General features: G+C 55.2%; 1 protein-coding gene across 12 annotated transcripts in view; it reads left to right on the top strand.

Annotated features, from left to right (window-relative positions):
- The window catches only part of DAB2IP (DAB2 interacting protein), a 180,792-nt gene that overhangs the window by 125,746 nt on the left and 30,423 nt on the right, over nt 1-24,623 (top strand). Inside the window, exon 1 of one of the 12 annotated variants that reach the window (XM_080667706.1) lies at nt 19,791-19,865. The exons of the other annotated variants lie outside the window; for them this stretch is intronic. The gene's annotated coding sequence lies outside the window, so the exon portion shown is untranslated. Of the gene's footprint in view, nt 1-19,790; nt 19,866-24,623 lie in introns of those variants that run through there. 12 annotated transcript variants of the gene reach the window in all.

Genomic DNA, 24,623 nt, shown 5'->3' with positions numbered 1-24,623 from the left:
GTTCCTTTAGGAGGTTGAATGTGTCAGATCAGGTGTCTATTTCCCTGTTTGGAAACAGAGGCTTCGAGAGAGGAGGCAAGTAGCCTGAGGTCACATCACCAGCGGGGAGGGGCAGAGCCAGGCCAAGCCCATCTCCCTGCCAATCCTCCTAGCAGGTTCCTGCTTTGGGCTGTCGCCTATTCCTTCTTCTCCGACCAGCCTTTACCTAGCATCCTCACTGAGAACCAGAGTGACACTCCCAGACCGGGGAGGCCAGGCCCATGGAGACCCGTATCCCAGGAAGCAGGGTCCCTGGGGCTCGTCTCGTTACTCCACCCCAGCAGGAGCAGGGCGGGCCTCCTCTGACACTGCCCTGCTGAGGAACTGGCTGTTGGGGACGGTGACTGTGTTTGAGGTAAGTCAGAGGCAGGAGAACAAAGAGAACCAGCCCTTCCTGCCAATGTGAGTCTGACCTTGAAAACCCAGGAAAAGGGAAGAGTTGGCTCCCAGCTTCAAAGGGGGCAGGCCTCCTGCTGGCGGGCATGGAGGGAGCTTTGCTTGGTCAGTTCCTGCTGCCAAATTTCTCCTTTTTCACTTTAACAAAAGTCCTGGGAGCAGTGTCTGTGGGCTGGCCCAGAATCCTGCCACTGTTATCAGAGGCGTGGAGACGGCAGGATCCCTGCTCTTGCTTTGACTGGCCTCCAGAAGACACAACCACTGAAGCGAAGGTCCGATGTTGACGTGAGAATCAGTACAGAGCCCTGGAGGCTTACCCCAGTGTCCCGCTGCAGGGGTGCCGAGGGGGACCCAGGACTGAAGAGCATTGTCCTGTCCCTGCTTGGGGTCTTTCGGGGAAGTGAGTAGAGATCAGGAGATCCTGGGCCCGGTGCGGGATTGGATCTCTGATGTCCTGACTGTGTGTCTGGGAGATGTGTTGTGTGTGTCCTGCCCCATGTTCTGCCGGCAGCCACACAGGAGCCACTGGCTGGGGCCATCCCAGATGTAGACACTGGCAACCTGGAGAGTGTGAGTCCTGCCAAGGGGGACAGCTGCCACTAAGCCGTGGCACTGGGCCTTTGGATTTATATGAGACAGCAGACATCTAGCGTGTTTTGGGTGACATTTTGAAATTTCACATCTTTAAATGTTGGCAATTGATTCTCAAAACCCAAAAATGTCAGACACTATGTGGGCTAAACAAAACATGCGTGTTGACCAAATACAGCCTATACTTTTTCGAGACCTTCGTCATAGGTTGGATGAAACCCAGGTGGGCAGAGAGGATCGGTAAGGCCAGGGAGCCGTCCGGGCAAAGGTGTGGCCGTGGGAATCTGCATGAACGTGTTCAGGACAGTTAGGGGCCTGGAGCCAAAGGGGACTGGAGCTGCAGGACCCACGGGGCCACGCGCCGAGGGAAGAGCCTAGTTGGTGTGAAATGCCCGCTGCAGCTGTGTCTCCTGCTTCTGTCCAGCATGGTCACCTTGACGGAGAGGCTTGGTCAGGAAAGAGCTAAGGGAAGAAAGGTCGTTTTAGCAAAGGTGTAAGTAACTACACAGCTTCGGGGGCTGGCTGTCCGTCCGTCTGTGTGTCCAGGCGTGCGCGTCACCTTCCCCTTCCCTTCGCAGTTGCTCTCCTGCTGGTTGTGCAGCTCCTCAGGCACTGTAAGTTCTAAGCCCTCGGGCTCCAGAGGGCTCATTCCCCTACCCCCTGCCCGGTTTTGCATTCTTCTGAGGGTTAGAACTGCTCTGGCCAAAGCCTGTCTGGGTTTCTTCCTGTTGGGCCTGCAGGCATTGCTTTTCTTTGTTTCTCCACCCTATCTGCCCTATCTGCCACTCCCTCCATAATCCAGATTCGAGTTTCTTCTGAATCTGAGGTAGGGAACATCCGGTCCTTAGGTCTTGGCCATATAAGGCCCGCTCATTTGGTCTGGCCCTGCCAAGCAATGAAATGTTTGACCAGCCCTGGCTGGTTTAACTTAGTGGATAGAGCGTTGACCTGTGGACTGAAGGGCCCCAGGTTCGATTCCAGCCAACAGCACATGCCCAGGTTGTGAGCTTGATCCCCAGTAGGGGGCGTGCAGGAGGCATCTGATCAATTATTTTCTCTCATCATTGATGTTTCTATCTCTCTCTCCCTCTCCCTTCCTCTCTGAAATCAATAAAAATATATTTAAAGTAGAGGCCTGACACACGAAATTCATGCAAGGGGCTTGGCCCTTGCAGCCCCGGCTTTGTCCGGAAGGGCGTCTGGTCTAATTAGCAAATTATGCTTTTATTATTATAGATGTTTGACCAAGTATAGCAGGCTAATTTTTAAGTTAATAATTTTGTATGGACCGCGAATGATGCTATAAATATCCAAATGGCCCTTGGCAGAAAAAAGGTTCCCCACCCCTGTTCTAAATGATCACCTGATATAGTCGTTCCTTCAGAATGTCCCCTGTCTAGCAAGCTTTTACTGAGCACCTCCCTGTGCAGGGCCTTAGGTCAGAAACATGCAGGTGACAGAAGCCGAGGGTGGCCAGTGACTGAAGGAGTAGAGACACATGGACAGTAGTGGGGTCTGTGTAAAGGAGATCAAGGCAGCAGATGGGGGTGGGGGAGAAGGATGGTCAGGGAGGAAGTGAGGTGATTTTGCCATCCCCAAATGCCTGGGTCTGAGGCAGGGGCTCCTGGCTGATTTCCCAGCCCTGCCTCCTCCCGCTCTTGCTCTCTCCTCTGGGTGTGCAGGGGGCTGGCCTGCCTGGTTGGGGACCAGGTGGAAGAAACAAAACGTAAGGCAGGCACTTGGCCTTCTGGAGCTCATAGGGTCACGGAGGAACAGGTGCCAGCGCCTGCCAAATGCCCTCTCATTCATTTAACTTTATGTTTAAGTCTCTTTAAACATAAAGGAAAATAAAAATACAAACATAGGAGTACCAATTCCAGGCACACGGGAGTGTAAAGCAAAAAGTGAAATTTCTCCTTCCACCTCACCATTGACTGCTGGTTGGGGACTTTTCCTGCAGACTTTCGGTGGCTTATTAAAAAAATTTATGTGTGCCTGAGAACATGTGGTCCAGCTTAATCTTACCTTGTTGGCCTGTGAGAGGGAAGGGGAGATTGGTTGTCTGGCCTAGAACCCTTGGGTGGGGAAGGGCCATATCATACAGACCCCTCCTCCCAGCCCCACAGCTGGGGGGGATGGTATTTTCCTAGCAGTTTCCCCCCAAACTCAGAGGTGGTGAGTGAGAGAGGAAAGAGGCAGGCTGGATGGCTGTCTCGCGCAGACAAGACTCCCCAAGGAACCCTCGGGATTCAGTTATTTCTGTTTTTGCTCACCTGTGCCCGGCTCTGGGGCTAGGGACAGGAATCAGCTGTGGTCCCTGCTTGCCCTGGAGGAGCTCCGAGCCTGGGGTGGCAGAGGTGCATCCAGCCTTAGTGACTCTACCTGGGGGCTCTCATGGGGGCCAGCGGGCTGTCGTGCAGAGGCCCTAGAGCCTGGCCCCAAGGGGCTGCTGGGGGCCGCCAGGCCTAGCCAGGAGTGTTGGCTGTGCTCCGGGAACCTTTTGGAGGAGGTAGAATTAACTAGAATTCGAAGGAGCTTTTCTCAGTCCTAGTCCATCATCGACGGGGCTTGAAGTACCTTCCTGTTCGCAGGTGATAACACTGGATAGAAAGCCCTCAAATCTATGAGGCGCAAACACTGGTGCTGTTGTTTCATTTGGAGTCTGATTTTTTTCCCCAGTGAAGGCCCCGTGTGGATTGAGACACAGAACTGGTTGAGGATGGGGCCCTCCATAGGGGAAGGGAGGGCTCGTGGAGATCAGTCTGCTTAGACCAGAGAGCCCAGTGTGGGCAGAGTGCTGGCCCTGCTCAGGAGACCTTGAGCAAGGAACTTGGTCATCTGTACACTGGGCCAAGGACGTCTGCCTGACTCCCAGCTTTGGGACCAGTGGAGTCCTCCCAGTGCCGTGATAGGTTGTTGGTGGTGAGGAGGATGGTGATGGTGAGGAGGACAGGGACAAGAAGAAGAATACTAAAGATTCACCTTGTGCCAGGCACCTGCCGTGTGCTTCGTGGGCCGCCACCACTGCCACGACCAAGCCATGCCACCTCACACTTGGGTCCTGCAGCCGAACCTTAGGTCTCCACCTCCAGCTTGGCCTGCCTTGCTGATTTCACTGCCCATGCTCGTACCTGTCCCCCATCCCATTGGGTGCCCCAGACCAGGATCTTTGCCCTCATTGTTCCGTCTTCCCAGGTTGCTCTTGGCCTGTATGTCTGCGACCTGCTTCTTCACTTCATCCAACCACACTGTCAGACACAGCCTCCTCCCCTTCCCTAGCCTGGGCCCTACTCTCTGTTTTTCCCAGCCTTTGTGTCCCCCCATGACATCCCCCAACTAGACTAAGCCCCAGGGGAGCAGGAAGTTGATGTCTTGTTCCCTAGTGTGTCTCTAAAATAGGGCCTGACACAAGATTGGGGAATGAACAAATCAACATATTTCATTTAATCTTACCCCCACGAGGTGGGCACATTGCTACCTGCATTGTACAGATGAGGAAGGTAAGCCCAGAGAGATGGATTGACTAGCTCATGGTCACACAGCTGGAACAGGACAGAGCTCCGGGGTAGGACAAGAATGTGAGGGGGATTGTATCCTGGGAAGAGGTTAGGGGTGGGGTCAGGAAGGGAGTGAGAAAAGAAACTCGGGCCAGGGGCAAGTTGAGGACATCAGCAGGGGTCTGGACAGGGAGCCTTTGCAAGGGAACCCCAGAGCAGAGTCCGTCTGGGGCCCCACTGCTCCCAGAGACCAACGTGCCACTGGAGTCCAGGCTCCTTGTGCTGGCGGCTCTGGTATCTGGCATTATCCCTGTCCCCAAGGAGCTCAGGCCTCGCCCGGACTGTCAGGGCGGAGAAACATGGTGAGGGAGGGAGGGAGGGAGAGAGGGAGGGCGTGTGTGTGTCCAGCCTCGCTGTTTGCCTTGTTGTCACGTCTCCTTAATCAGTTTATTTCTGGGAGCGATGACTTCATCTCCTGTGGTTCTCGACAGCCATTGTCAGGCATCCGTGGAAAGATTGGGCCTGGCACTATTTGAGTTCTGAGCTGGGTTGGGAGAGCCAGTTGGCTGGCCCTAACCTGACCTGGGCCAGAGGTTTATGGTCAGATCTCCTCCAAGGGCCTCCCCTCCCAATGGTCACCCTTAGACCTGGCCCTTGTTGTCCATGTGGAGCCCAGGGCAGCAAACTCCAGCCAGCACACCCAGGCTCTGCCCTCAAGGGCTCCTGCTAGCTGCTAGAGGAGGCAGATAGGTCACCAGAACCTATGGTTAGAGGGGCTTCTGGGAGTTGGTGGTCTGGCCATAGTGGAAAGATGAAGGCTAGTGGAAGATATCCCTGCATAGAGGAGGGGAAGGGCTTGCTGGCAGGCTATGTTGCTGGCCACGTGTGATTGTATGTTGGTCCTGGGGAGTGGCAGGGAATAGGGAGGAAGATAGTGGGAAGGCAGACAGGGTTTGAACTTGATCCTTAAGGTCACTGGGAGCTGGAAGGATTTTAAGAGGAGGTGGGAACTGGTCAGATCAGTGATTTTAGGAGCAGTTCCCTGGCTATGTGTGAGGGTGGGTGCTGGACGGTGTCTGGGAAGAGGAGGAGGAGCAGGAGCAGGAAGCTGGCAAATGAGGGGAAGGGTCTCCTCTCTGCCCCTACCTCATATAGCCAGGGACTGCTGTCCCCACCCCTGGAAAGCTCATAGACCAGAGATGGGAGGTGGGAAGGGGCAATGGGAGAGCCTGGTTGAAGGAACAAAGAACTCAGGGTCCAAGTCCACTTCCTGAACCCATAGGCAAGTTATTCATTTCTCCCAGCCTCAATTTCTGGGTCCAGAAAGGAGTGAGAAAAGCAAACATTTCATTTTGCTGAGATGGAGGTCTGAGCCTGCAGGGGGCTGGTGAGGGGCTCACATATCTGTTCAAACTTCTATTTTCATTTCTTCCAAAAGTGAGAATCTAACTCTCCAACTCTTGAGTAGGCGTCCAGCAGGGAAATGCTTTGAAAGGGGTCCTTGCCCAGCTGAGGACGCAGGGTTCCCCCACAGAGAGAGGATGGCTGGTCTGCTCTCTCCCTCGTTCCCCAGCCACCACCCATCTTCCTTGGCCTGCCTTCACCATGCCCCCGGTTCAGCGTTGTCTTTTGGGGCAAGAAAACAGTTCAGCAAACCTTCCCTCAGCATCTCTTATCTGCATGGGTCTGTGTTGGGCCCAGTGCAGCAGGGATGGTTAACGTACTGAGGCAGCTATTAAGGGGGAGGAAGATGGTTGCGTTGTCTCTTGTTTAAAGATCTGGATGCAGAAGCAGCTACCCTGGGGCGAGAGGCCCTGGGTTCTGGGCGCTTCTCTTTTCTGCCTGTGGGACGCTGGGCCTTGGTGTCTTCAGCCCCAAACCTAGGTCAGTCTGTGGTGATCCCTTCCCGTTCAACAGCTCTGGGATCAGTGTTGGAAGTGAACACACCCTGTCCTCTCCAGGTAGAGAGGCCTGTGCTGAGTACAGTGTCAGGGCAGAGCCCAAAAAGCAGACTCCGGATGAGCAAGCGGACCTGAGTTTGAATTCGGTTGTCCAGCTTACTGTTGGTGATGCTGGGCACGTTGCTTCCTTCAGTGTCTCTGAGCCTGGGCTTTCTCTGATGTACACGGGTAATACGCGTTTATGAAATGGGCATAGCCCATTTACTGATAGGCTATGCCTGGGCTGCTAGGGAACTCCCCGGTCATATTCATGCTGCTGAGAGCCTCTTCTGCCCAAATACAGTGCCTGCTCCCTGCCCCACCTGCCCTCTTCCCAGCGGCAGCTGTGCTTGGCAGAGTTAGCCAGTTAGAGGCCTCCAGCCTGACCTCCTGGGAACGAGGGTGCAGAGACAGTAACTGGCAGCCCCAGGAGCCCTAGGATGGGCCCCCACAAACTATTCCAGGTGGGCGGGCAGGGTCTCACGTGGCTTAAAACCCCCTTGATTTGAATATGTAGTTCTTTGGAATGGTGTCTTACTTTATGAAGAAAGTGTTTGCTAATGAAATTAATAGTGTAAACAAGATTTGGGGAGGGCGGGCAGCCAGGGGAGAGAGGTTATTTAAACACACTTCAAAGAACACCCTTCTGCAGCATCTAAGCCACACCATTTGCATGCATAACGATTGTGCTAATTATAGGTGGCCTCATCTGTTTAACAAGCTTGCCTGGCTGTGCTACATTCTTGTGATCACGCAGTCAGGATTCCCCGTCGCTCCTCACTAAAGATAACAACAACAGTAATAATAGTGCCTGTCATTTTTTGATCTCTTACTATGTGCCAGGCATCCTACCAGGCACTTGATAGTCTTCATCTTATTGAATCTTCACCACAGCTCTGTGTCCCTAAGATTCCTGTCTCCTGTGTACGGAGGGTGAGGCTGAAGCACAGAGAGGTGAAGTCAGGGCCCTGTGCTCACACAGCCAGGAGCTGGCTGGCGGTTGGGGAAATGACCCGAGGCCTTGCTGACCCTTACATTCTTTCCTCTCTGTGACACTGCTTCGCCAGGACACAGGACAGGTGCTCACTTTGTGTCTTGAAGCTTTCTGCTTGTGTTTTGGTCCTCTCAGAAACCCCCTTTTGCTGAAGAGGAAGCTGAGGCCCTAACAGAGTTGAAGGCAGTGCAAGAGGTGAGGCGGAGGCCATTCATTTCTAGGGTAAAGCCAGGCCCAGCGTCGCCACCCACCTTCCCACAGTGAAGGGCGCAGCCCCTCCTCGCCCTCCCTGAGGTCCTGAGAAGTCCCGCCTTGAAGGGGAAGGGTGTCTGCCTTTCCTACTCCAGCTGGGCTGGGCTTGGCCTCCGGTCAAAGGAAATTAGAGGGCAGTAAACAGGTGGGAGGACACCGGCATGTCATCACGTCATCGATTGCTTTACATGTGTTGTCATAAATGGGAGGTTGCACATGAGTGACTTGTGGCCACATGTAGCCCACAGGCAGGTTTCATTTGGTTTGAGAGGGTGGAAAGGTGTTTTTTTAGCATGTATTTTTTTAAACTGCTTACCAATACTTAACCTCTCCTAAAACATGCACCTGAAAAGTCTGGATTTTTGGTTTTTCTTCGAAACAAACAAAACACAGATGTGGCAACATTGGGCTTCTATTCCTATAGGGCAAAGAATTGACCTCTGCAGTTCACCTCAGACTCCTTCACTCCACCTTCAAGGTGCTCACCTGCATTAGCTCTTCCCAGCCATCCTGGGAGCGGGTGCGGGGGCGGGGGGTCCTATTCTATAGATGCCAATCCTGGGGCCCAAGGGGACTGACTGGGCCACTCCACAAAGCTGCTGGTGAGGTCAGGACTTAAACCTCCATCCTCACCATCCACCTTGTGTGGTTTTCACCTCCTTACCTCCCTGCCCTGTCCAACCCCCCCGCCCCCCCTCCCCACCGCCCCGGCCGCCAAGGAAAGAAGGAAACCTTTCACAGGCCTAATGATTCAGAAATAACCAACAGGGAGCCCGCGGAACTGTTCCTGTCTCCCCCTCTCGCTTTACACCCTCTTCGAGGCCGGAGGGGACATGGGAAACCTATTCATTTAAACTCAATTATTTTCTCGAAGACAGAACAGAACTGAATTGGGTCAATGCTATATTTGCTGTGCTCAGCTGTTTCCCCTGCAACACCATCACCCACCGGGTGTATTGCTGGGCTCAGTGCCGCCAGGCTCGTCAATTAGAACTCCATATCAACGGCCATTCCTTGGCAAGCTTGGCTGGGGAACAGGCCCGTCCTCAGAGCATTCCCCTGACAGGCTGTAGGTACGGGGGCGTTTAATGTCCAGCACCCGTCTGCCGTGGAGGTGCTTCTGGCAGTGGAGTTTCTGCAAGTGGAGAGACTGAGGCCCAGCGAAGTGAAGTGCTTGCAGGAGAGGCAGGCCTTGGAGTCAGACCCGACGGGGACTGTGCCAGCTGTGCAACGTGGGCAGAGTACTTGACCGCTCTGCAGTTCTGTCTCCCGCCTGTAAATGAGGCACGAGAACTTGCCACACCTCCTGGGGTGGGGCTGTCATGAGGTAGATGTGACATGGTATGCCAGGGGTCTGCCTGGGTGAACCCACCTGTCCACACTCATTCCCTGCACAATGTACCAGGCTCAGAGCTCAGTGGGGACCCAGGTCTCAGCAGGAGAGGATGTGCTGGGACATCCTCCTCCTAGTGAACCTTGCCCAGTTCCCTGCATCCAGCCTGAATGTGTTCCTGCGTGGTTACAGATCCCCTGTTGGGCCAGGCCTTGCAGTGGATATCTTGCAGCTTCCTCTGAGCCCCGGGCCTGATGAGTGTGTTATTCTTTGGCATTAATGTCTGTGTGTGTTCCTCCCCCATTGGAGTGCCAACTTCTTGAGGTCAGAGGCCAGGTGTCTTGTTCACCTGCTCATATCCTGGCGTCACTCCCCTTCTAGCTGTGTGACCTTGGACTGGATGTTTAACCTTGGTGAGCCCGTTTCCTCATCTGTAAAATGGGACAGGGATGCCTCCCTCTGGCACATGGCCCGGGAAGGGGCGAGGAGTGTCAGACATGGCCTCACTGTGGGAGATGCCTCCAGCGGATCAGAAAACACTTGGAGGAAATAAAATCAGATGCTTCCTGTTAGGTCTGACCAAGTAACTGAATCGTTACCCCCTCCCCTGGGAACTGACCTTCAGGCCACTTCACAACTGACATTCCCTTTCGCTTAGACCACATTCCACTTGCTAAGACCACATTCCACTTGCTGAGACCATTATCTCTCCTCTCCAGACTTTCCTAGGATTCGGAGTTCCCCTCCGAAAAAGCCCGCCTTGAGTCCTTTAAAACCTCTGACACCTCATCCCTGGGTGCTGGTGCCATTTTGGGGCTCAGCCCATCTATTCTCCAGATGACCTAATAAATGTATAATCCCTCACCACTTTGGCCTCTTGCATTCCTCCTTCGGCGACCCTAACATTTCCCTCCACTCTCTTCACGCAGGGAACCTAAGAGCCAGCCTCGGGGGTCCTGGGAGGGTTGGAGTGACATCTTGTTGCAGAATTACCATCGGACTACAGGAAGAAGTGTGGGCAGGGGTGTGGCCAGGGGCCTCCCCGCCTTTGCTTCACCTTCTCTGCTACAGAGGGCTGGGCCTTCCCCAAGGCCAGGTACTCCAGCCTCATAGTCATCTCCAGTTGCCAGTGGTAGGGCTGGGACCTAGCCTGCCCTGCTGACCTATAGGCAAGGCATCCAGGTCCAGTGCCTGCCATTGACCTTGCCTTTTGGCAGTGCTGGAACCTGGAGGTGGGGCAAGATTCCCCACCCCCACCTCACAATGTTGTCCCTGGTCCCAAGGGTTTGGGGGTGAGTAAGGGGACAGTTCAGGGAGGTTTGAATTCCTTGACCTTTTAGGAGGCGTATGTGAACTCGGGCATTGGGCCTGGTTGTGACATGGTGTGGTGATGCCTCTGAGGGCAGAGTCGCACTTTGGTGGGGTGGGGATAAGACTTGGGTCCTGGGCAGCAGGGAACCTAGTCAGAGACACAGAGGTTGGGCTCTGGTGGGAGCACAGTGAGTGGAACTGGTGCCTGGGGACAGCACTTAGGGATAGGGGGCCTGACACACACACACACCCGCTGACTGTAGGGGCTGGCAGTCACAGGCCCATCAACTGGAACCATCCCCCCTTGCCCCTTGACAGCATTCAGTCCCTGGACCACCGTGCTGGGTGTCATCCAGCACTTGGCACTGTGACAACCAAAAAGGAGAAATGCTGACCGTGTCTCACTGACGGTTTGAGTAAATTTACTCTACGTTTTTCCGAGGAGCCGTCGCATGGGTGGGAATTTACTCCCCTGAATGCTTTGATGGAAACATTACATTTTTTGAGTGAACATGTGTCAACATCACTGTGTGTGTGTGGGGGGGAGGTTCCAGGATTCTCTGCCGGCTGAAGTCATTACCACACGATGCGGGTTGGGGCGGGCAGATGGGGTGGTACAAACTGGCTGGCCTGATGGGAGGCGGGGATGTGAGCTGGGGGGATATCTGAGCAGGTGAAGAGGAGGGAGGAGGCAGTTGGGAGGCTGCAAGCTGACAGTATACATGAACCCCCACACATCGAAAAACAAGGTGAGTGGAGAACACATGAGGGGCGGGCAAGGACAGAGAACGGGGCTCTGGAATGGTGGGCACTGGCCGCTCGGACCAGAAAGACAGGCTGGGGCCAGAGTGAGGGGCCTGAATGCCAGCTCCCAGTAGTAACTAGCTGTGTGACCTTGGGCAGCTTTTCCAACCTTTCTGTGCTTCCGCCTCATTTTAATAAAAGGTAGCTGTGGATACCAACAGTTTATGGCTCTTTGGAGGATTAATCAAGATAATGCATGTAAAATACTTAGCACTGAGCCTGCACATGGCAGGTGCCAGGACACATTTGTTGTTTGTTGGTGATGATGAAACCACACAAGCATAGATGTGCTCATATAAATTAATGGCTCAGCTGCTTTGAAACTGTAACCCAGAGTTGGCCCTCAATCTAACACCACATTTGTTTCTCGTCCTCCGCTAAGGAGAGCCATGGTCTCTTCAGAAGCCGTTGTCCATGAACTGGCTGACTGTCCTCTGCAGGGCATCCTTGTCTGGTCCTGTGTCTGCTTCTGTCCTGCTGATGACTCCTCCTCCCACTCAGGCAGTTCTCAGGCCCCCCAGAGAGGGCCTGTCCTCTGACAGCCTCCAAACAGGAGAGCTGTGGTCACAGGAAAGGTCCCTCTCAGACATGAGCCTCTCTCTCCCCAAGGGGATGCCTGGCCCTGCCTGGAAGTGTTCCTTGACAGTCTTGGGGCTGGCTCTCTTGCACCCCAGGAAATGCAAAGCTTTCTGAGGGAGGAGGGATCCAGAGAGCCTTGTCCTGTTGGTGAGACACCCTCAGATCTGAAATGATGCGACATCTGAGCTCTGGGCTCTGGGGAGAAGATTGGCCTGCAGGGTGTATATGTCCATCGCACAATTACTGAGTCCCAGGACCTGAAGAGAGAGATGAATAGACCCCCAGCAGCACCCAGGAGAGGGGGAGGCAGGCCAGGGATTCAGGAAGAGGGAGAGAGCTTGCACAGTCCGGTTCCTGGAGACCTTGAGAAAGGCCCCCCTTAGGTGGGGGCAGTTGAGCTGGATCTTGAATGAGAATTAGAAATAGGAGGTGAAGCCTGAGAAAGGACAGGGCATGCATGGGGAAAACAGAAAAGGAGGCCGTGGTGGCTGGATGGAATGGGTGTAAAGGTGAGGCGTGTGTGGTGGGTGGAGCCTAAATTAGGGAGGCCTGGGTCACTGGAGGTGTTGGAACCAGGAGGGACTGGATAGGGCAGCCTCTGAAATTCCCCAGCTACACATGGTCAAGGACGGTCAGGTGTACTCTGCTTCTGCCTATTATTCGAGATGACTGTGGAAGGAGCTTGCAGGGGGTTATGCAGTCCTCTGAGCTGAGGCTAAGAAGGGGATGGAGGAAGCAACGTATTCATGGCCAAATAGCCAGGAAGTGTGGGAGCCTAAGTTGGGGTGTATATCTTTTGACCCCCCAGATACAGGCTTATTTTTTTTTAGCTTGTGACACCCCCCCTCCTGTGACAGCTGTCATGCAGAGTGAGAGACTCTGTCACAGGAGCCCATTTTGTTATAACAAGATATTAGAACTGTGTGGACCAACCAGCAGGGGAAATCTGGGAAGGCTTCCAGGAGGAAGGATATTAGAATTGGGGAGGGAGAGAAGAGGGGATGAGTAATAGGTACAAATGGTTGTCTGGGGTGAGGCACGTCTTTCACATGAAGCTGCATCAACGTGTGCAGGTGACTGAACTCTGGACTTGACCTCTTCGTCTATAAAGTCACAGCATCAGCCTTGCCTCTTCGTTGCCACAATTGAACTCAGTTGGGAGGAGGTGCTCGGAGATGTGCTCTGCTCCCTCCCTCTGCGTCATTGCCTTGGCTGCTCTGGGAGCCAAAGGGGCTTCTCCTGAAATTCAATTAAGACATTGGATAGGCCGGGATGAAAACTGTGAGGGGAAACCCCACCTCAGAGGGAAGAGAACCACTAAGTGCACTGCTTGGCTTAGAGCCCCTGGAATGGGGGTGAGGGTGGGGAGGACTCTGGGCATTGTTGGATCCCCTGTGGTCAGAATCTCCTGTGCCCAAAACAGGACACAGCAGGGCGTGGAATGAATTTGACTTCCCAGGTTGGGGGTTGCTTTGTACCACCGTCAGACCTGTTCACCAGCCCTGCAGGTGCCCCAGCCAGAGTCCTGCACCAAGTAGGTGCCTGTTGGTCTGCCACTTAGTAGGGGTTCAGTTGTTTGCTGAGGGACTGGAGCAGGGGACTTAAGCTGGGGCTTGTGATGCCTCTGGATACAGAAGCCATGGAGTAGGCAGGACCCCAGGCAGGGCTCTGTCCCCCAGTGCCTCTCTTCATCCACGTTTACGTGCAGGGATTAGAATCCCTTATCCCATTGCATCAAGAAGTTGTGCAGCAGTCCCTTCAGTGGAGGCCACTGGGTGGGGGGCCTTAGTTGAACTAGTCCAGCTGGGTGGGGGGGCCTTAGGTGAACTAGTCCCGCTGGGTGGTGCTGTAAGGGAAGCAGTGTGATTCCCTGCCTGTGGTAGAGGTCCAAGGCATTGCTTTGGCTTCTCTAGTGGACGGAAACACGGGTGACCCCGGGCAAAAATGTTGGGTTACCTGGGCTTGCCCTTCCCTAAGGATTTGCGTTTCAGTGAGGATCAGGTGCATGTGACCCAGGATGAAGGAGCAGGCCAGCGATGGGAACAGTGGCGCTCACAAACCTGGGCAGCTCTCCCAGCTCACCTGCTTGTGTATTCCGTCCCTCCTGCGATTAACCCTCCCCCTCTCTCCTGTGGCTCAGCCCAGGGGACCAGGCCCAGAGGAAACTTGAACCCTGGACTGCTGCTGGGAACTCAGTTCCTCCCAGCTGGGTGCATGCTGTTGTTGACTCCCTTAGTCAGGCGGGGAGGGCGGGAGTCAGGAGCCCAGCTTCCCGGGCCCTCCAGTCTGGTGACCCTGGTAGGCAAATCGCTGGCCTTGTCTGCACCTCCGTCTTCGTTTGAATTTTTTAAATGTTTGAATGAAAGTGCGGGTGGGGGGGTGGTGGTGGTGAAGGGGGCAGCAGTCTACCCCCCCCCATTGCAATTAGCCAGGGGTGGGGCTGTACTTCCTTGTGATCAGAGAAGAAAGTGTTTGCAGCTGGGGGCAGCTGGCTTCGGAATGCACCCAGCTGCCTGGCCCGGGAAGGGAAGGGCCTGTGCTGCAGGTGGGCGAGCCGCCTGGCTGGGTGGCGGGGCGGGCTAGAGAGCATGTGTGTGGGGGGGAGGTGCGGAAGTCTGGAAGGCTCAGTGTGCAGTGCCCAGGGAGGTGGCTCTGGCACCCCTCCCAGGCTTTTGGTTACCCCCACTCCCACCTATACAGCTTTAGCTGGTCCATCCCAGAAAGGTTCATTCAATACATCTGTCAGTGCCTGCCTTGTACCAAGCATTGGCCTACGGTGTGCCAGGCTTACCAGGGTGAGCAGGGGTTGTTCCTGCGGACCTGACATTCTCATGGTGGGAGAGAGGGGCAAACAAGCTGATTTCAGGTCAGTGCTATGAAGACTATGAAGCCAGGTGATAACTTGTGGCGGGGGTGGGGGGGGGCTCCTTTAGCTAGAATGCTCAGGAACAGCCTGTCCTAGGAGAGGACACTTGATCTGAGACAAGAATGAGGCTAAACCAGCCTTGCCTAGAGCCAGAGCCAGTGGAGGGAATGTCCAGTGCAAAGACCCAGAGGCGGGGCTCCCGGCCATTTATGACCCTGGGCGGAGCCAGCGCTTTAGGGGCGGAGCCTGGGAGGGACCTCTCCTGGCTGTGAGTCTCAGCCAAACCCAGAGCTCCCTGCTCAGGTGCCCGGGGAAGGACCCTTTCCTGAGGCCGGAAGTGGCTGTTTCCAGGCGTCTTTCTGAACTTCTTGGACCTGGAGGTTGTGCCTATGGCTACCTGTATGGAAGGCTGTAATTTTCCACTTGTTCTCTGGAGGACCCGGAAATCTCTAGATGTTGTCACCGCTGTATTTTTTTAAAGACGTTTGTGAAATTTCAACTTGGAAGACAGATTCAACGTGCAGGAAGAGGGCACGCCTCTTCGATGCTGGCCTGGGCTGAGAGGTCCCCTGATCTGGCCGGAAGTGGCACCTGGATGCAAACCAGCCTTGGGGATGAGTCTCTGTGGTATTGGACTCCTTGGTGACAACCTCAGCAAGATCCTGGACCGGGCCAGAGGATCTGCTCTGTGGAGGCCTGCCCATTCGCAAAAGCTGGATCGGACTCCCGGGCACCTGGTGCCCCGACCTGGGTCAGCGGAGAGGCCAGGGTTCTCACCGCCAAGGTCTGTGGGTGGTGGGCAGCGGTGCAGGAAGCTCCCTTCCCCCGTGGACCTCTGATGGGGGTGGAGCGAGACTTGAGGCTGTGGGGTTGTTTCTCCTGGGAGCCTGGCCCTGGAATGCTACCTGTCCTGGGGTCAGGGCCTCATTGATGAGGGAAGGTGGTCAATAGCCAGCCAAGACCCTTCAGGGGCTTGAGAGGAAGTGCAAAGGTGGGTGTCTGGGGTTGCTAGAGTGGCTTCTTCCTCCTCCTGGGAATCAGGCCCTGCCCTCTGGGAGCATCAAGTCTCGGGGAGGGGAGGGGAGGCTGTGGGGCACCTGGAAGGTGATCTAGGCCCAGGGAACTGGTGGGGTTGGCAAGGCAAGCTGACAGGAGGGGGCTTTGACCTCAGGCTGTGTTCCCAATGAGGACCCTTGCCTGTTCTTTAGCAGGAGGCTGCCAGCGCAGGTGAGGAGAAGGGGCAAGCCACTGGGGCTCTTGGACCCAGATTTAATAATCCCAGCCTGTCTCTCTGGTGGTTAGTATTGCAGACGAGGAGCTTTACTCCTAAAACTTGTATTGATCCAGACACTAATGAAAAGTAAAGGGGTTTTCGGAGCAAGGTTTCTCTCTTTTTTTCCTACTAGAGAAAAGGACATCAGGGTCCTAAACCACAATTTTGTTTTTCTCCCTCTCCCTAGATTTGAGGGCCCAGGGGGGTGACGTGGCCTTGCTCAGATTTCACCTCTTTAGGGAACCTTCCCTGACTGCGCAGGCCTGCGGTCATCCCTCTGTTCTCCAGCAGTTAGTGGACTGGAGCTGCTCTGTGCATCTAGTCTCCCATAGGGGCTGGGGAGCGCAGAAGCCTCTCGCTCACCTGAGGGCCCCTCCCCCCCAGGGATTGAGAGGCATCTCCCTAGGAGACATTGAAGGCTGGACTCTTGACTTCTAGGGTCTTTCTAGGCTTGGTTTCTTTGCTGCCATGCTGTTTTTTTTTTTTTTTTTTTTTTTTTGCACACTCGTTATTTTAAATACTTATTGAGCTCTTACAGCATGCCAAACCCCACCCCCTTGTGCCTTAGGACGTGGAAAACACACAGACGTGGCCCTGGGGCACGCCGAGCTCTGGAAAGGAATTCCAGGTTGGGTGAAGTTCCCTAACTGAAATATAAGTCAGGGATTTCTGTCTGCTTAGTTCAGCACCTGGATTCCCAGTGCTCAAAAAAGTGCCTGGGACATAGATTGCATTTAAATATTTGCTGGCTGAATGAGCAAGTTGCAATGAAGGAAGAAGCACGCTAGGTGGTTTGGTGGGAAGTAATGGGGATGTGTCAAGAGCTGTTGGAATGGGGCAGTAGGGGGAGGGCTGAGTTCCAAAAGATTCCCTAAGCCAGCCAGCCTTTGGAAGATAGGGAAAAATAGAGGAGCCGCCGTACAAAGTCCCGGCCGGCCGGAGGCAGGCAAGCCCAGGCTGCTTGCAGGTGCAGGGTGGGGGTTGCTGGATGAGGGCAGAGGGTAGGTAATCCACCTGGCCAACTTCTTCCACCTGGGGAGGACTTTGGATGTATTCTGAGTGCTGATTGGACTGATTGATGGGTTTCTAGCCCTGGAGTTAAATAATGATTTGCATTTCTAAAGGGTCCCTGTTCCACCCTAGTAGGGAGTTGGGGGGTGGCGGAGTGAGGCTGCCAGAGCAGGTTCCATGAAGTGGATGAGTGTGAGATTTTAGAGGATTTGCTGATGGGCTGCATTTTAAAGGCGAAGGAGAGGTAGGGTTCCTGGCGTTTGAGACTGGGCTTTAACCACCGAGATGGAGGTCCACTTCAGACTTTCAGGAGTCCAGGAGATGTCAGCCAGCATTTAGATCTGTGAGCCTGGAGCTCAGGGGAGGGGAGGGCTGGAGATAGGAACACAGGATTCCTGAGCACACTGGACATATTTAAAGCTAAGGAGTGGTGAAATCGCCAAAGGAAAGTATCTTCCTGGAGGAGTGTCCCAAATCAGATCCTGAGAAATGGAGGAAAGGTGATGCGGGTGCCTGGGAAGGAGCACAGTGGCCTGTGCGGGAGGAGGGACGCCAAGTCAGGCCACCCCTCGCCGCCTGATTAATAACCCTGTGGGTGAGGGGGTAATGATGGCACCTAAGTCACCCTGGGCCCTGCTGCCCCAGGGATAGTGGCCACATGGTCTGCCAGGGCTGCAGGGCATTGCTCCTGCCTCTTACCTTGTTTCCTCTGGTGCTCCACACGCGCCCTGCCCTCCCTCAGCACACATGCTGGTTGCTTTAGCCTCCAGGAAGGTAGAAGGAGGCAGGCCTTGAGCCTGGTCAAGCCTTGGGGCGCTTGGGGCCGAGGGAGGCTGTTTGTGCGGCAGGTGTGAGGTGGCTTGTCTGACTGCTGCACAGCTTCCCACAGGAAAGTGAGCTCAGCTGCACACAAACCCTGGGGACACCTGGGGAGGAGGCCCCTCTCACTGGGGAGTGAGAAGGCCAAGGTCGGGCTGGGCTCCACCTGGGGAGGTGACACTCTGTGCTGCCTCCTGATGACAGTTAGTGTCGCTGCTTGGCTGCTTCGTGCCCTCTCTTCCCTTCCGCTGCCCAGCAGACCCCAATTGGCCTGGGGTGGGGCAGAGGCAGGCTGTTTTCAGGTTTCAAAGTATTTGGGCCACCGCCCAGCCTTCCTGTCTTTCTGGCCTTCTGGGAGAGGGTGGGCGTTTGAGAGGTTCTGGGAGGGTGGTCTTGCCTGGTAGTCACTGAGGGTCCCAATTGGACTCTTTCCTTTTTATAGACAGAAACTAAGACCCCGAGAAAAGTGACTTGCCCAGGGTTAGTACCCGGGACTGGTTTCCAGCTGTGTGCCTCCCAGGGTAGCCTGAGCAGCCTCCTTCAGCTTCACTACACTGGCTGGTCTCTGAAGTGCTCACTCTGAGTCAGGCTTTGTCTGAAACTCGGTGACTCCTCACAGCCACCGTGAGGTTAATACCATCACTGTTGTCCGTCTGACAGAGCGGGAAACAGAGGCCCAAGAGGTGACTTGCCTTGTCCAAGAGCACCAAGTTGTAAGTGGCACAGCCCAGATTTGAACTGGACATTCTGGCTTCAGAGCCCATGTTTTTAACCGCCAGGCTGCGGCCTCGAGCTTATGTGACTGGGGGTTCCATGGAAACAGAATGAGGGTGGTAAATCCTTGACTGGCTGGCCCCTGCAGCGTTAGGCCTGAGGACTGCGCCTGGCCTTGGCCTTTCAGATAGAGGATGGCATCCGAGAAACAGCATCTACTGCCTGCTCAGCTACCCCAGGTGCCAGGAAATGGCCCATCTTTTTCAGAGGGCTTGTTAGGACAGGTACTAAGGCCCAGGCAGTCAAGTCTCTTCCTTTCCTCCCCTGGTCTCCTTCTCTCTAGCAGTTGGGTAGGCCCTGCCCACCCTTTGGAGCCTTAGGGCCCCAGGAGAGCCTGCAGCCCTGCCGCCTCCATTCTCGTAGACAGTGGAAGGGCCTTGCCAGCTTGCTGAGCCCCGGGCTCCCCTGCCGCTGCCTGTAGCCATGCAGCCTGTCCAGGAGGGGCCTAGGCCTGGGTGTGAAGTGCCCACCGCTGCAGGTCTGCCTGTCTCCTTCATGTCCTGCCAGATGTCATGATACAGTGTTCTCATCTGAATGTAAGAAGGGGAAAGACCAGAACCAACCTCACAGGGTTTTGAGGCCCAGATGAAAGCCCAGTGTTGGGGCACCTGTGACAAGTGAGCCCTCATCCTCACCCCTTCATTTTGCCCATGAAGGAAAGGTGCTAGTGGCCTGGGCATTGGGCTGGGGAGAGCTGGGCCTCCGGGAGGGGGAGGAAGCAGGTGGGGGAACACATCCTGGCTTTGGCTGACCTCTCATGGCTGGGTCCCAGCTTTCGGCACGCATGCTGCATGAAGTCGTCCTGGGCAGGTTGGAAACCTCTGCCCATGGCAGTTCCTCCTCTGAGATGGGGCCAGCTATTGCCTGCCTTGTGGAGTGGCTGTGAGGAATAATGAGCTCGTGCTGTGCCAGGCACGAAGCGAGTGCTTAAAAACGGCTGCCATTTCTATGCTTATTCTTCAAGATGTAGCCCCATTGTTCTGGGGTTCTTTGGAGCCTTTGGGTGAAATTTGGATTTTTACTATTGTGCATTTTATCTAAAGTCTTCCTTAGAAGCTCAAGACCTTCAATTTGATCATGACTCTGGTTTTTGTTGTTGTTGTTTGATGTCCTGTTTTCTGTAAAGAAAAAGGGATCTGTGCCTTTAAGATCCTGGTTGGGCCAAATGGGACACTGTTCCTTTAAAAGCACATTACGGAGAGTTGGAACTTAGCCTTTGTTTAGCTAGCCATGATTAGTCCCAGCGGACAGGGCTGGAGTGGCATGTCCAGGACCAGAGCTGGGTTGGACTGGCTGGGCCCGGTGGGGAACGGCGGGCAGCTGGCTGGCTGGCCTGGCCCTCTGGTGTCCTGGGCCTGGCGAGCTTGGTGGCCACGCTGAGAGATGGTGAGTGGCCTGAACAGAGGTTGGAATGAGGGAGGCTGGGGAATGAGGAAGGAGGGAAGCTGCCGGCCCTGGGGCCACCAGCCAGCCTCCTGGGCCCGGGGCGATCTCTGTGAGATGGGTGGACGCTACCTGTTAGAGAGGGACTGCCCCAGATGCCAGCCTAGGGAGGGCTCAGGAATTCCCCGGGGATGTCTCCGTTGCTCTGCAGACATCAACAGCCAGCCTGAATGTGGAAGCAATTAGGATAGCCCCGCCAAAGAGCAAGAAACAAAAAGTGCTGTGGCTGTTTTTAGTTTTTAACGAGAGGAAATCAGTGTTGTTTCTTTCTGTAAGCAAGTCCCGGTGGCCTGTGTGGTGGGCCCCGTTGAGAACCGGGAAATGCTTAGAACCGCTGAGAAGTTTTCTGAGCTGAGGAACTTGGCCTTTGCTCGGCGTGGCCAACCCTGGGCCAGGCTGGGTGGGGCTGTGCAGGGTTTGGGGGCCATGTCATCTCCATCCCAGCCCCCTAGTGGGTCTCTCCTTTCCCCTCTCCTCCCTGCCTGTGTCTGTTCTCTGGTCCTTCAGCCTGTAGGGTGGGGTGGTGGAAGACCAGGAAGGCTGTGTCCCGGCCTTGAGTGTGTTTTGCTCCAGCTTAAATATTTGAAACAGTGGTCAGGAAGGAGCCAGGTCACTGTGATCAGCAGTCTTTGCAGGGGCAGTCCTCATCTCTGAGAAGTCAGAAGCTGTTACAAACTTTCCTGTGGATGGGTCATGAGGAATAGCTGAGCTGCCTGGTTTGTCACAAGTATCCTTTGGTCCTAGCCGCTTTCACTCCCACTGCTGGGGGCTGGCCGTGGGTCAGATTCCTACCAGCGTAATGTCCTTCTCACCGTTTTCCAGACAGGGAAACGACCGGCCCAGGGTCGCAGAGGAGGTGAGAGTTCTGGTGAGCAGAGTTCCTGTACCTTCCCAGAAAGTTGGTTCAGTTGATCCCACGACTTCTGCAGGCTGGTGAAAGCCTGAGGCAGTGTCAGGCAGTCCAGAGGGCGTGGAGTTGGAGCCCAGATGCCAGGCCTTCAGCCCTGGTCCGGAACTTGACCGTGGGCGAGTTGCAGGACCTATTTGAGCCTCCACTTCTTTGTGTACAGGGAGGTGGGGGCCTAAGGGCAAACCCTGGAGGGACTGGTCATTTCTGCTGGGGCAGCGCCGTGGAGGTGGTGGTCTTTGGGCCAGGCACGGAGGTGGACAGCCCAGAGTGACCGGAGCCAGACGGGGCTGAGCAGGGCTGCTGTGGCTGGGCTGGCATGTACCTGGGAAGCTGCATTTAAAGTGTGTGGCGTTATGGGTTGGAATCCATGGGCCAGGTGGCAGATGACAGAGCCAGCTTGTCCTAGAGCCAGCCTTTGTGGGGTGGGAAGTGGAGGTGGGCTCTCGGAGTCTGATACACTATCTGGGCCTTGGCAAGGCCCCCAAGGTCTCAGAGCCTCCGTTTTCTTAACTAGTTGGGCGGCTGGGCTTCTTGAGGGTCAGAGTTGTGGGGTGTGTTCAGTGTGGAGCCTGTGCACTTCCCAGGTGTGTAGGCAAGTGGAGGTGTGTGTTGGGTGAGGCAGGTACTAGAGAGCCACAGAGCACTTAGCCACACCCCAGTTTTCTTTGACATCATTTCTCTGAGTTTCTGCCTTTGCTGGTGGCCTGGGAGCCTGTGGCTTGCTGGCACCACCTTCTCCTCCTGTCCTGTCAAATGCTCCTGGCTGTCTCCTGTGAGTGACAGTGGGAAACAGAGCTCTGAGGCCCCACTGGGGGTCCCAAGGCCCCCCAGCTCAGTGCTGACGTACTGAAGGTGCTCAGTAACTATATACTGGGGTGCTGGACTCACTAGCCTGGGAGGAGGGGACATTAGCATAATGAACCTTAGAACAAATCCTGGCAGGAGGTAAGGAAGGGAAGTCCCATTTGTCAGATACGGAAGTTGAGGAGCAGGAGAGGCCCTATGGAGGCCTGTGCTCCCTCGAGCCAGCACCCCTTCCCTTCCTGCCTTTGCCTCTTGTCTCCCTGCTGCCACACAGCCCCTCTCTCCCCAATGGTGGCTGGGGTGGACACAGCTGGGCTCCAGGTGAGCACTGGGGCTGGAACCGAGGGTGCCAGGGCTTATTCCGAGATGTGGCTCTCTTCTTCAAGGGGGACGTGAGGTGCCTACTTAAAATGTCAGCCTTCTCAAGGTGCTCTGGGAGGCGGTGGGTCGGTGCGGAAGCTGAGGGTCTCTGGGTCAGTTGGCAGAGGCTTTTGGACAGCCCACATGCAGGGAGGGCCAGGAGGGCTCTGCCTGCTGGGCAGAGTGAGAGGCATCTTGGAAATGTCAGCGGGCCCAGGGAAAAGCCAGGAGCAACCAGAGAGGCGACAGGGCAGAGGGGGCAGAACGCCCACGAAAGGCAGGGCCAGGGCTGCACACAGGCTCCCTCTGTGGCTCCGAAGGTACTGTTCCCCTTTCTACAGAGTGGGTAGCTGAGGCATGCAGGTTAACCAAATCACAGAGCATTATGTTTATGTGTGTGTGTTTCTGAGGAAGGAGGCCTTACCGCATTTGACCAGTCATGAGCCAGTGTTGACAAGGGCCTGGTCCTTGGTTGACAGGAAGCCTGGTGCCCAGGGATGGGAGAAGGGCTCTCGCAAGGTCATACTGTCACTAGCATGAATGGCCCACGCAGCACCAGGAGACCACATGGCATGATACCTGGGCATTGGGTGGAGGAGATGAGGGTGAGATGCTGCTTCTGCCCCGCCCTCACATTCCATGGGGGTGCAGTCCGATCCTGGGAGGGCTTCCTGGAGGTGGAGAAATGGGAGGAATTTGATAAGCCAGAGGGAAAGTGGCGTCTTTAAGGAGCGGAAGTCCTTGGTTTTCAGCTCGTTCATTTATTTATTTCATCATCCATTCCTACTTGGGTCATGAGTCCCCCGAGCCGGAGGCAGCTGTTGGAGGTGTTTATGGTTTCTGGTGGGGGTGGGGAACCAGGCCCACAGTGGGTGGTGTGATCTGTGGGGACCGAGGGGTGTGTTTACATGTGTGAGTAGGAGACTGAGCTGGCAGGGAGGGAACGCCTTGGCCAGGCCTGGAACCATTCTCGAGAGCCTGCTGTGCATGTGGAGCAGCTGACGGGCAGCCCGGCCGTGCATGCAGTGGCTGCTCTGGGGTTGACAGTGTCTGGGCTGTGGCAGATGAGGCTGGGGTCTCAGTCCCGGATGCTGTGCTCCTGGGGCCGGGAGGGATGGGGGGCTCTTTACTCTGGATGACGGGGTGGCTTACGGTTTGGGGGTGTCGCCCTCTCTAATCTTTCTGAGTGGCTGGGCCAGGCTTGGTAATTTCTCCTGGGGACCAGGAAGGGGATAGAGGGCTATCCCTGCTCAGAAGCAGGAGGGGCACGAGGCCCTCAACTAACTTTCAGTTTGCCCAGATCCCATCCTATTCAGTGAGTGTTCCTCAGATTCTCTTCTTTTAAAATTCAGGGCACTTCGCTGTTCCACTGAGGTTTATGAATGTTTAAAAACTGCTGTGAGGTCCCCAAAGTAATTTGACAAGTCTGGCAGCTATTGATTAAAAACCCAAAATTATTCAGGTTGCAGGAGGACGTGAGGGATTAGATGGAAAGTTTTTTTGTTTCTTCTTTCTCTGTGTGCTCTTTGCCATCTCCCTCCCTCCCCCCCGCCCAAAAAAAAAAGAAGGTGTGGGGAGGTAAATGTCCTGTGTCCTGGGATTGTTTTGAAAACTCCATTAGGCTGTTGAATTATACTGGCAAGGATGGGGATGGGGACGGGGACGGGGACGGGGATGGGGTACGTGTGCCTCTCCTGGCCCGGGACCAGAACCAGCATCCCTGCATCCCTGGTCTCTCCTCAAGCCTTGTAGCCCAGGTCACCAGCAGGCAGCAATGAGGTATCACTCTGTGGATCAGGGGTCCTCAAACTTTTTAAACGGGGCCAGTTCACTGTCCCTCAGACAGTTGGAGGGCCGGATTATAGTTAAAAAAAAACAAAAAACTATGAACAAATTCCTATGCGCACTGCGGGCCCGGGACGAGTGGGCTGCTAAGCAGGACAGGCAGCGGCACCCGGTGGGCCGGATAAATGTCCTCGGGCTTGAGGACCCCTGCTGAGTGTGGATAGTAGGGTGGCGGTGGCGGTGGGAGGAAGAGATGTAGCAGTTGGTAAAGGGTCTCTTATGTTTATAGGGAGTTGGCCTTGGGAGGCGGGGTTGTGGTGCTTTCTGAAGTAGCTCAGGTGAGGAAATAGCAGCCTAGAGAGAGGAGGGAACCTGCCAGGGCATTGCAGCATCTGTGTGTCCAAGGGAGAAAGGGGTGCGCCCGAGGTCACCGGCAGATTCAGGGCGTACGAGGACAGGAGCCTGCTGGGGCACTGGGCTGACTGCATGCTGGCCCCCAGGCCTGCCCCCGTGTGAAGTAGGTTCCAGGACAGTCCCACAGAGGGTGATCTGGCCATTAGGGTCCCAGCTTCCACTTGTGGATCCTGTGACCCAGCCACGCCACTCCTCTCTAAGCCTGGTGTCCTGAATCCTCTGTCATCGAATCCTTTAAATGATCTGGGGGTGTGGGAAGGGTGCCCCATGAACCAGGGCTCATCAGCCTGATTGAGTTCCTGTTGTCCCTTCCACTGGGGCGACACTGCCTTTTGTGCAGACTGTTGAAGAAGGCTATGCATCGATGTATGTGCCTTGGTAAGAAAACCTATTACAAGGGGGAACACATAGTAGGTGCTTAGTAAGTG

Source organism: Plecotus auritus, assembly GCF_963455305.1.
Source record: "Plecotus auritus genome assembly, chromosome: 5".
NCBI classification, from domain to species: Eukaryota; Metazoa; Chordata; class Mammalia; order Chiroptera; family Vespertilionidae; genus Plecotus; species Plecotus auritus.
Note: the sequence above shows the minus strand (reverse complement) of the source record. Positions and strands in the feature narration are given on the sequence as shown.